Source organism: Hippopotamus amphibius, chromosome 3, assembly GCF_030028045.1.
Source record: "Hippopotamus amphibius kiboko isolate mHipAmp2 chromosome 3, mHipAmp2.hap2, whole genome shotgun sequence".
Taxonomy (NCBI): domain Eukaryota; kingdom Metazoa; phylum Chordata; class Mammalia; order Artiodactyla; family Hippopotamidae; genus Hippopotamus; species Hippopotamus amphibius.
This window is the reverse complement of record NC_080188.1, coordinates 87,949,811-87,957,721: the sequence shown is the minus strand read 5'-3', so window position 1 is coordinate 87,957,721 and position 7,911 is coordinate 87,949,811. Positions and strand designations below refer to the sequence as shown.

The window sequence follows — 7,911 nt, the reverse complement described above, 5'->3', positions numbered from 1 at the left end:
AAAAAACAACAGCAACAACAACAAAAAAAAAACCCGAGAGAGGCCCAACTCTAAGACTTTCTGTTTACACCTGAGCCACCAGCGTCCCTCTGCAACAGGCACCTCCAAGCCCAACTGAAACAACAGTGCGCCACTGCTCACTCACTCCCAGGAGAGGGAGCCACTATTGTACCCTCTCTCTCCCCACACACCGACGCTTACAGACGAACAATAAAGGAACCTCTGCTGGTCACAGAATAATGCAAAAAAACCCAAGGCAAGGAGAAGGACACTTACAGCTGAGACGCTAAGGAAACAGAAATAGTAGTATCAATACCTATTGAACTGGTCCATTCTGGGATCAGTTCTGGATTTTTTTTTTTCTTTTTCTTTTTCTCTCTCTCTTTTTTTTTTTTTTTCTTTATTAAATACGATCTTAGCCCTAAGGGATCTACAAGTTTTATAACATATTTTTTTAATGATATTTTTTATTCTTTTTTTTTTTTTTTTGCCTTTTTACATACTTCTATATCTAGCTAAGTTTTTGGTAGTACGGACAATATATCTCTCATACTTTCCTTTCATCCCTATCTTTTATACATTTATATTCCTTTCTTTTTATTTGCATATTTCCAACCACATTATGCTCTTCTGTTCCTCTTTCTACCAGCCATTTTAAGTTTATTTTATCTTAACATACTTATAAGCAACACTATCGGTCTGCTCAGACTCCTTGCTCTATTGTTCAGATGATGCACAGCCTTGGTATTTAATATTAGGCTTTTGTCTTTATCTTAGTTCTTAGTACAGTTGTCTAATTACATTCTGAGAATCACCATTCTCTCTGGTGGTACTCTGGCTCTTTTCTGTATTTGATCCTAGCTTACAAAATCTCCCTAGATTAATGTTTGTATGTGTAAGGTGTTATTTGTTTGTTTGTTTGCTTTTGCTTTTGTCTCTGATTTGTTCTGTTTCAGTTGTCAATTTCTGTTGGGTTTCTCTTTGAATATCTGATAGCACACTGGGGTTCTGTCAGGTCTTTCTAGAGCCTTATGTCCTAACGGATTCAATAATTGTGTGTCTTATACATGTATGTGTTTCCTAGACTTAATATTTGTTTAACCCAATACTTAGTCTGAGGCTTGGACAGTCTTCTATAAACACCTCTATCGCCAGGACAAGCAACCCCAAAAGTTTGGACAACCATGAGGAAACAAAGAAACACCATGCAGGCAAAGGAGCAGGAAAAAAACCCCACAAGACCAAATAAATGAGGAGGAAATAGCAAAAATGCCTGAAAAAGAATTTAGAGTCATGATAGTAAAAATGATACAAAATCTCGCTAACAAAATAGAGAAAGTACAAGAAACAGTTCATAAGAACTCAGAAAAACAAACAGCAATGGATAACAAAATAACTGAAATTAAAAATACTCTAGATGCTATAACCAGCAGAATGACTGAGGCAGAGGAATGAATAAGTGAGTTGGAAGATAGAATGGGGGAAATAAACGTCACAGAGCAGGAAAAAGAAAAAAGAATAAAAAGATTAGAAGACAGTCTCAGAGACCTCAGTGATAACATTAAGCGTACCAACATTCGAATTATAGGCATCTCAGAAGAAGAAGAAAATAAGAAAGGGTCTGAGAAAATATTTGAAGAGGTTCTAGTGGAAAACTTCCCCAACATGGGAAAGGAAATAATTAACCATGTCCAAGAAGCACAGAGAGTCCCATACAGAATAAACCCAAGGAGAAATACACCAAGACACATATTAATCAAATTAACGACAATTAAACACAAAGAAAAAATATTAAAAGCAGCAAGAGAAAAGCAACAAACAACATATAAGGGAAAACCCATAAGGACAACAGCTGACCTTTCTACAGAAACTCTGCAGGCCAGAAGGGAATGGCAGGATATACTGAAAGTCCTGAAAGAGAGAAACCTACAACCAAGAATACTCTACCCAGCAAGAAGCTCATTCAGATTTGAGGGAGACATCAACAGCTTTCCAGACAAGCAAAAGTGAAGAGAATTCAGCACCACCAAACCAGCCTTACAACAAGTGCTAAAGGAACTTCTCTAAGTAGGAAACACAAGAAAAGGAAAACACCTACAAATACAAACCCAAAACAATTCAGAAAATGGTAATTGGAACACACATGTCAATAATCACTTTAAATGTAAATGGATGAAATGCTCCAACCAAAAGACACAGACTGGCTGAATGGATACAAAAACAAGAGCCTTCTATATGCTGCCTACAAGAAACCCACTTCAGACCAAGGGATACATATAGACTGAAAGGAAAGGGATGGAAAAAGAGATTCCATGCAAATGGAAGTCAAAAGAAAGCTGGAGTAGCAATACTCATATCAGACAAATTAGACTTGAAAGTAAAGACTATGAAAAGAGACAAGGAAGGACACTACATAATGATCAAGGGATCCATTCAAGAAGAACATATCACAATGGTCAATATCTATGCCCTCAATATAGGAGCACCTCAATACATAAGGCAAATGTTAACAGCCCTAAAAGGGGACATCGACAATAACACAATAATAGTGGGAGACTTGAACACCACACTTACATCAATGGACAGATCATCCAAACAGAAAATCAATAAAGATACACAAGCTTTAAAGGGCACATTAGACCATCTCGACTTCATCGATATTTATAGGACATTCCATCCAAAAACGACAGACTACACTTTCTTCTCAAGTGCACACGGAACATTTTCCAGGATAGATCACATCTTGGGTCACAAATCAAACCTCAGCAAATTCAAGAAAATTGAAATCATATCAAGCATCTTCTCAGACCACAACGCCATGAGACTAGATATCAATTACAGGAAAAAAACTGCAAAAAACACAAACACATGGAGGCGAAACAATTCACTCCTAAACAACCAAGGAATCACTAAAGAAATCAAAGAGGAAATCAAAGAATATCTAGAAACAAATGACAATGAAAACACAACAACCCAAAACCTATGGGACGCAGCAAAAGCAGTTCTAAGAGGGAAGTTTATAGCAATACAGTCCTACCTTAAGAAACAAAAAAATGATCGAATAAACAACCTAACCTTACACCTCAAACAACTAGAGAAAGAAGAACAAAGAAACCCCAAAGTGAGCAGTAGGAAATAAATCATAAAGATCAGAGCAGAAATAAATGAAAAAGAAAGGAAAGAAACCATAAGAAAAATAAATAAAACTAAAAGCTGGTTCTTTGAGAAGATTAACAAAATTGATAAACCATTAGCCAGACTCATCAAGAAAAAAAGGGAGAAGATGCAAATCAACAGAATTAGAAATGAAAAAGGAGAAGTCACAACGGACACCTCAGAAATACAAAACATCATGAGAGACTACTACAAGCAACTATATGCCAATCAATTGGATAACCTGGAAGAAATGGATACATTCTTAGAAAAATACAATCTTCCAAGACTGAACCAGGAAGAAATAGAAACCATGAACAGACCAATCACAAGTACAGAAATTGAGGCAGTGATTAACAATCTCCCAACACACAAAAGCCCAGGACCAGATGGGTTCACGGGCGAATTCTATCAAACATTTCGAGAAGAGTTAACACCTATCCTTCTCAAACTCTTCCGAAATATTGCAGAAGGCGGAACACTCCCAAACTCATTCTATGAGGCTACCATCACCCTGATACCAAAACCAGGCAAAGATGTCACAAAAAAAGAAAACTACAGACCAATATCACTGATGAATATAGATGCAAAAATCCTCAACAAAATACTAGCTAACAGACTCCAACAGCACATTAAAAAAATCATACACCATGATCAAGTGGGGTTTATCCCTGGGATGCAAGGATTCTTCAATATACGCAAATCAATCAACGTGATACATCATATCAACAACTTGAAGGATAAAAACCATATGATCATCTCAATAGATGCAGAAAAAGCTTTTGACAAAGTTCAACATCCATTTATGATAAAAGCTCTCCAGAAAATGGGCATAGAAGGAAATTACCTCAACATCATAAAAGCCATATATGACAAACCAAAAGCCAACATTGTTCTCAATGGGGAAAAACTGGAAGAATTCCCTCTAAGAACAGGAACAAGACAAGGGTGTCCACTCTCACCACTATTATTCAACATAGTTTTGGAAGTTTTAGCCACAGCAATCAGAGAAGAAAAAGAAATCAAAGGAATCCAAATTGGAAAAGAAGAAGTAAAATTGTCACTCTTTGCAGATGACATGATATTATATATAGAAAACCCTCAAGACTCTACCAGAAAACTGCTAGCACTCATTGATGAGTTTAGTCAAGTAGCAGGATACAAAATTAATGCACAGAAATCTCTTGCATTCCTATACACTAACAACGGAAGAGCAGAAAGAGAAATTAAGGAAACTCTCCCATTCACCATTGCAACCAAAAGAATCAAATACCTAGGAATAAACCTGCCTAAGGAGGCAAAAGATCTGTATGCAGAAAACTTTAGGACATTGATGAAAGAAATCAAAGATGACACAAACAGAGGGAGGGACATACCATGTTCCTGGATTGGAAGAATCAACATCATGAAAATGACTGTACTACGCAAAGCAATTTACAAATTCAATGCAATCCCAATCAAATGACCAATGGCATTTTTCACAGAACTAGAGCAAGAAATCTTACGATTTGTATGGAAACACAAAAGACCCCGAATAGCCAAAGCAATCTTAAGAAGGAAAAATGGAGTTGGTGGAATCAGGCTTCCTGACTTCAAACTATACTACAAGGCCATAGTGATCAAGACAGTATGGTACTGGCACAAAAATAGAAAGGAAGATCAATGGAATAGAATAGAGAACTCAGAAGTAAACTCAAACACATATGGGCACCTTATCTTTGACAAAGGAGGCACGAGTATACAATGGAAAAAAGACAGCCTCTTCAATAAGTGGTGCTGGGAAAATTGGACAGCAACATGTAAAAGACTGAAATGAGAACACTTCCTAACACCATACACAAAAATAAACTCCAAATGGATTAAAGACCTACATGTAAGGCCAGACACTATAAAACTCCTAGAGGAAAACATAGGCAGAACACTCTATGACATCCATCAAAGCAACATCCTTTTTGACCCACCTCCTAGAATCATGGAAATAAAATCAAGAATAAACAAATGGGACCTCATGAAACTTAAAAGCTTTTGCACAGTGAAAGAAACCATAAACAAGACTAAAAGGCAACCCTCAGAATGGGAAAAAATAATTGCCAACGATACAACGGACAAAGGATTAACCTCCAAAATATACAAGCAGCTCATGCAACTTAATACCAAAAAAGCAAATAACCCAATTCACAAATGGGCAGAAGACCTAAATAGACATTTCTCCAAAGAAGACATAAAGATGGCCAACAAACACATGAAAAGATGCTCAACATCACTAATCATCAGAGAAATGCAAGTCAAAGCCACAATGAGATATCACCTCACACCAGTCAGAATAGACATCATCACAAAATCTGGAAACCACAAATGTTGGAGAGGGTGTGGAGAAAAGGGAACTCTCTTGCACTGTTGGTGGGGCTGTAAGTTGGTACAGCCACTATGGAAAACAATTTGGAGGTTCCTTAAAAAACTACAAATAGAACTACCATATGATCCAGTAATCCCACTGCTGGGCATATACCCAAAGAAAACCATAATCCCAAAAGAAACTTGTACCATAATGTTTATTGCAGCACTATTTACAATAGCCAGGACATGGAAGCAACCTAAATGCCCATCAACAAATGAATGGATCAAGAAGATGTGGCATATATATACAATGGAATATTACTCAGCTATAAAAAGGGATGAGATGGAGCTATATGTCATGAGGTGGATAGAACTACAATCTGTCATACATAGTGAAGTAAGTCAGAAAGAGAAGGACAAATATTGTATGCTAACTCACATATACGGAATTTAAAAATGGTACTGTTGGACTCAGTGACCAGAACAAGGATGCGGATACAGAGAATGGACTGGAGAACTCGAGGTATGGGAGGGGGCGGGGGATGAAGGGGAAACTGAGACAAAGCGAGAGAGTAGCACAGACACATATATATACTACCAACTGTAAAATAGTCAGTGGGAAGTTGTTGTATAACAAAGGGTGTCCAACCTGAGGATGGAAGATGCCTTAGAGGACTGGGGTGGGGAGGGTGGGGGGGACTCGAGGCGGGGGGAGTCAAGGAAGGGAGGAAATACAGGGATATGTTTATAAAAACAGATGATAGCAGGGGGAGGAGGGCCATGATCCAAAGGAACCAGAACAGTTGAGAAAACTGTTTATTGGTGGTCTTAGCTTTGAAACTGCAGATGATAGCTTAAGAAAACATTTTGAGAAATGGGGCACACTTACAGATTGTGTGGTGATGAGAGACCCCCAAACAAAACATTCCAGGGGCTTTGGTTTTGTGACTTACTCTTGTGTTGAAGAGGTGGATGCAGCAATGTGTGCTCGACCACACAAGGTTGATGGGCATGTAGTGGAACCAAAGAGAGCTGTTTCTAGAGAGGATTCTGTAAAGCCTGGTGCCCATCTAATAGTGAAGAAAATTTTTGTTGGTGGTATTAAAGAAGATACAGAAGAATATAATTTGAGAGACTACTTTGAAAAGTATGGCAAGTTTGAAACCATAGAAGTTATGGAAGACAGGCAGAGTGGAAAAAAGAGAGGATTTGCTTTTGTAACTTTTGATGATCATGATACAGTTGATAAAATTGTTGTTCAGAAATACCACACTATTAATGGGCATAATTGTGAAGTGAAAAAGGCCCTTTCTAAACAAGAGATGCAATCTGCTGGATCACAAAGAGGTTGTGGAGGTGGATCTGGCAACTTTATGGGTCGTGGAGGAAACTTTGGAGGTGGAGGAAGTAACTTTGGCCATGGTGGAAACTTTGGTGGGAGAGGAGGCTATGGTGGTGGAGGTGGTGGCAGTAGAGGTAGTTATGGAGGAGGTGATGGTGGATACAATGGATTTGGAGGTGATGGTGGCAACTATGGCGGTGGACCTGGTTATAGTAGTAGAGGAGGCTATGGTGGTGGTGGACCAGGATATGGAAACCAAGGTGGTGGATATGGTGGTGGTGGTGGAGGATATGATGGTTACAATGAAGGAGGAAATTTTGGAGGTAACTATGGTGGTGGTGGGAACTATAATGATTTTTGAAATTATAGTGGACAACAGCAATCAAATTATGGACCCATGAAGGGGGGCAGTTTTGGTGGAAGAAGCTCGGGCAGTCCCTATGGTGGTGGTTATGGATCTGGTGGTGGAAGTGGTGGATATGGTAGCAGAAGGTTCTAAAAACTCAGAAGAAAAGGGCTACAGTTCTTAGCAGGAGAGAGAGCAAGGAGTTGTCAGGAAAGCTGCAGGTTACTTTGAGACAGTCCTCCCAAATGCACTAGAGGAACTGTAAAAATCTGCCACAGGAGGAACGATGATCCATAGTCAGAAAAGTTACTGCAGCTTAAACAGGAAACCCTTCTTGTTCAGGACTGTCATAGTCACAGTTTGCAAAAAGTGCAGCTATTGATTAATGCAATGTAGTGTCAATTAGATGTACATTCCTGAGGTCTTTTATCTGTTGTAGCTTTGTCTTTTTCTTTTTCTTTTCATTACATCAGGTATATTGCCCTGTAAATTGTGGTAGTGGTACCAGGAATAAAAAATTAAGGAATTTTTAACTTTTCAAAAAAAAAAAAAAAACAGATGATAGAACCTGGTGTACCCCCCCCCAAAAAAAAAAAGGATATTCAGAACTGAATTATTATTTTGGAAAATTTTATTTCTTATTTATTACATATACAATGTATTGTTATACATATATATTATATATATACACACATATATATAATGCATACACACATGCATACATTATATATAT

The 7,911-nt window shown here is 38.0% G+C and overlaps 1 pseudogene; it reads left to right on the top strand.

Moving 5' to 3' along the window:
* Nucleotides 1–6,377: 6,377 nt before the first annotated feature.
* On the top strand, nucleotides 6,378–7,404 carry LOC130849243 (heterogeneous nuclear ribonucleoprotein A3-like; annotated as a pseudogene).
* The last annotated feature ends 507 nt before the right edge of the window (nucleotides 7,405–7,911 follow it).